The 4755-nt window shown below is 39.9% G+C and overlaps 1 pseudogene; it reads right to left on the bottom strand.

Moving 5' to 3' along the window:
* Positions 1 to 2327: 2327 nt before the first annotated feature.
* Positions 2328 to 2780, bottom strand: LOC110222961 (myosin light polypeptide 6 pseudogene; annotated as a pseudogene).
* Positions 2781 to 4755: the final 1975 nt, after the last annotated feature.

Raw genomic sequence — 4755 nt, 5'->3', positions numbered from 1 at the left:
GAACTGCTTTTTAAAATAGGTAAAGAAGGAGTTCTACTAACTTTTTTTCTGTGGTTTTGGCACATAAGTCAAGGAACACCAAAACAGAGAAAGAAGACTACAGATCAATTTCTCTAATGAATATTGATGCAAAAATGTTAAATAAAACACAAGCAAAGAGATTACAGGAAAGATAACAAAGATCACACTTTATGACCAGGCTGGATTTATACCAGAAATGAAGGAATGGTTTAATATTAGAAAAACTATAAGCATACCAATAACAAAAACAACAAAAATCTTGATTATATCAATAGAAGCAGGAAAAAAACTTTTGACAAAATATAAGATATAACTATTTAAAGCCTTACAAAGTAAGCATTCCTGGCTTGTACCAATGAGCTTGAGTCTTCAAGGAAATAAAAAAATGAGGGGAGATCATGTCTTGTTTTGATACCAAAGAAGTCTCAGGAGGAAAAGGTTGGAGATTCCTGGTTTTTTGCATCTTTAAAGACCAAGGTCAAATTTTAAGAGAAGACCTCATAACACTTGTCAATTTTTTCATACTAAAATGTTATTATACTACACCTTCATGTTTTCTCTCTGGTGAAAGTCACAGTATATCATTTCTAAAATAGGAAACAGTGGCCTTTCCAGCAGTCTCTGACCATGAAATCCTGACTAACACCCTGATCTCTCTGTATGATCATGCATGCATAGCTGACCTCTGGAAACAAAAGGCTGCCCTATTTGATAAAAATATGTATCCAATCAGGGAGGTCCTGAGAGGTCAGAAGGCAAGGGATTGACAGAGGCCAACATTTTGACTTTGATCTGTGTTTTTGAACTCCTGGATTTCAACTTTGTTCCTAACTCACACTTCCTTTGATATTGCCTGTGTTAACAACATCTAGGCCACTAATTTCCCAGGCAGTGTAGACTATGCTGAAGCTTTGGCTAAGCATGCTGCAGACCCAGTGTGTTAGACACCAGAGTCATTTAAAAGAGTTAATCAACTTAAATTTTTAGGTATTCATTTTTTAATTAAACTGCAATGGCTTCTCTCAACCATGACTGTCTCTTTTATAAACCAATGAAACTATTAACAGAAAAAAAAAATTAATGAGGCTTCTTTTCTCCCTACAGAAATAATTGGTTCTTGTTTAAAATGAAAGTTGGCAAGAGAGGCCTGAGCTCTTAAAACAACGTTCTCACTGTGCTCCAGAAGGAGGCATGAATAGAAAAATGGAACTGTATAGTGTTTATTGGGGATGATAAAAAATGAAGAGATTTGGGAGAGAAATAAACTTCATAGGACTTTAAGATCCTGGCAAGATTGCTCAGACAAACCTGAAGCATACATTCTCACTCTCTCTCTTTATTTCTCTCTCTCTCTCTCTCTCTCTCTCTCTCTCTCTCTCTCTCTCTCTCTCTCTCTCTGTGCATGTCTCTCTCTGTCTCTGTCTGTCTTTCTGTCTCCGTCTGTGTGTGTGTGTATATGTGTGTGTGTCTCTGTCTCTCTCTGTCTCTCTGTCTCTGTCTCTCTCTCTCTCTCTTCTCCCCCTACCCCATGTCTCATAGACATTAGGTGAGGTCACACCTTGAGAAAATCAGATGATTGTGTAGATGCTGCTAGCATTATCTCACTGAGCGATAGGGACCAGATCATCATGGGCTAGAGACAGTGTTCCCAGTGGGATGAAGATGGCATTCAGAGGCTGAGAACCTAGGTTCAAATGCCAGCTCTGACACTTGTGACCTGTGTAGCCTTGATGAAATCAGTGAACCTCTCTACACTTCTGCTTCCTTCTCTGAAAAATGAGAGGACTGTCTCTGGTGCCCTCTCCAGTCCCTTTCATCTTTAAATCTCTTAGTCTAGGAATGTGCCCCATTGCCTCAAGTGGCCAAGCAAAGGCCGTGATTGGAAATACCACATGCTATCCCTCCCCTTTTGTTCTCCCATTCTTTCCAAAAAGAGGAGGTCTCACAAGCCCCAAAGTCTGGGGTTGGAATTCAGAAACTTGTTACTATCTATAGCTTTCTTAGGCCATCTGTTTTTCATCTAAGCTATTCTAGAAATCTAGTACTCATTCCTTGAGGGTTAGAGAGGAAGGATGGGTAAATAATACCAACTCCCATTTTACAGAGGTAGATACCATTAGAATTATTGTTACCATTTCTTGGGAGCAAATAGCAAGTTTATTCGGTGGAAACAAAGAGTAAATAGTCTAAAGAGGGCATATGGCGGGGGTTGGTAGCCCTGAAAATATAGCTAGTTGTATCAGGGGCAAAAGGGTGATTTTCCCCTGAGAAAGTTAGGGGGTTCTTTGTGTAAAGGGGAGTTGTTCTCAGCCATTCAGCAACGTCCGCACTAGCTCTTCGGAGCTGATATAACCATTGCTGTCCTCATGCTCTGACATCAGCACCTCCACTGTTCCTCTGTCATCTCACCCAGGATGATAAGGATGTATTTCATTTCAGCCCCCATAACTATGCCCTTCCATTTCTTATCAAACAACTAAAGTGCTTTGACATAGTTTTTGTATGTGCCCTGATCCTTGTTCTTTGCTATGGTCTGCAGCATTGGCAGAAAGAGTTCAAAGTCTAGCACCTTCACCTTCATCTCATCACTCTTGGAATTCCCTGAGACCTTGAGCACCACCTTAGAATTGATAGGGTTCTGGCCCAGGGCTCACACACTTCTTCCTTCTGGCTGTCTACGATCTTCCCATCCCCTGTCCAGTCAACAGCTTGAAAGCCCCCTCAGACTCCACCATCTGATCCTTAGTGAAGTCATACATCTTGGCCATGAAACTGTCCTGCTGCTGTGCCTGCTACCAGTTTATGTTCTATTTTTAAGGAAGACTAAGATCATTAATAAGAGAAATACAAATCAAAACCATTCTGAGGTTTCATTTCACACCCAGAAAAGTAGGAAAGATAGACAAAAGATTGAAATCGTCCAAGCTGGAGAGTCTGTGGAAAGATAGGCAGGTTATTAATACCTTATTTGTTTTTTATCTCAGGTAACAAGTATCTCTTCCTACCTGCACTTTTCTCTAATGAAAAGAAAAGGAAAAACTTGTCATAAATATGCTTAGTCAAACAAAAACAAATTACTATGTTAGTCAGGTCCCCAAATGGGGACTTAGTCCCTCGTCTGCTAGGGGATGGGCAGCATTCTTCATCAGCAGTGCTCCAGAATCACGCAATGCTCCTCGGTACATTGATTTCAAAGATATTCCACATTTTGACAGTGTTATTAGAGTATAAATTGTTTCTCTGGTTCTTAACTTCCTTTTGCATCAATTCCTTCCAGGCTTTCTAGGTTTCTTAGTAACTTTCTTCTTCATCTTTTCCTGGGGTAAAACAGTATTCCATTGTGTTAATATAAAATAATTTGTTCAGCCATTCCAATTGAAGGCCCCTCACCATTAGTTTCTAGTTCTTTGCCCCCACAAAAAATGGACTTTTTAATTTTTGTGGATCTCTTTGTATCATTACCATTTTAAAGATGAAGAAGTGTGAAGTGATTTGCCCATGACCACACGATGACTCAGAGTTAAAATTTCAATTTTCTGTCCCTATTCAAAGTCCAGAGTTCTCCACACATGTCTTGATGCACGCCAGTTCTCCATACATATGTTGATGCACGTCACAGACTAGTCGTCACATCCCAACAGAGCAAAAGCTCTTTGGGGGCAGGGGCAATTTGAGTCACTTTGAGTCTCTTGTACCTAGCATAGAAACCGACACACAGTGGATGCTTCCTAGTTAACTCCTTGTTGAATGAATGAATACATTCTCCCATAGGGAATTTATCTTATGTTGGTATTTTTAATTATTTTAAATCATTACAATCATCAAAATCACAAGTTAAATAAAAATTTAAAATTATTTCCTACATCAAACCATTTTTGTAGTTAAATTTATCAATATAGCCATATGACCTGCAAGATGGTGTATTAGTCACTTTCTCCAAACCAATTGAACTCTCCAACCCTCCAAAAGAAAAAAGAAAAAAAAAAGAGGAATTTGTACCACATGTAGAGTAATTCTAGCTAAATTCAAATAATTGTATGTGTGTGTACACACTTGTACACATGTGTATATAAGCACATAGATATGTGTGTGTATATATACATACATGCAAAGACATGTATGAATACATATCCACATGCATGTACATGCACACATTTATGTATACACACACACAAGGTAAAGTCATTAGGAATTAACACCAGAGATTAATCCTAAAAGTGGTCACTCGGTACTCATTTCTCTACCCTCCCAAAATCAACCAATCATTCAATCTTCCTTGTCAGGAGCACAAGCTAATTCAGAAATTTGTGCAGGGTCCTATCCTGGAACTCCCTGGTGTAGAGTAGAAACTCTTTGGGAACCCGTGACCTTTCCCCACTTGTCAAGGAGTGGCAGACTCTGCCCAGTCATGTATAGTTGAAATAGGGGGGGAAATGTGTGGGGGACAGGATAGCAGAGGAGATGAAAACAGTTGCCTTTTACTGAGGCCTGCCCCTAGGTTAGGTAGTCACATGGCTGAAGACACTTTACCTGGAAACTGCCTTCCCCCTAACCCCCACTCCTAGCCTCACCCAAAACCACAAAAAAGCTGAATCATCTTAGCCATAAAGGGAAGGATATCAGAGGTAGGAATCAGGGTGGTGTGCCAGTGTGGGCAGCTGCCCTGGGTCTGAAAGGAAAAGGACAAAAACCTAGCTGGAGCAAATCCTATCTTCCCTGAGAGGTTTTAGAGTA

This window comes from Phascolarctos cinereus, unplaced genomic scaffold (assembly GCF_003287225.1).
Source record: "Phascolarctos cinereus isolate Bilbo 61053 unplaced genomic scaffold, phaCin_HiC Scaffold_9;HRSCAF=440, whole genome shotgun sequence".
Classification (NCBI taxonomy): Eukaryota; Metazoa; Chordata; class Mammalia; order Diprotodontia; family Phascolarctidae; genus Phascolarctos; species Phascolarctos cinereus.
This window is presented reverse-complemented; position numbering and strand designations above follow the sequence as displayed.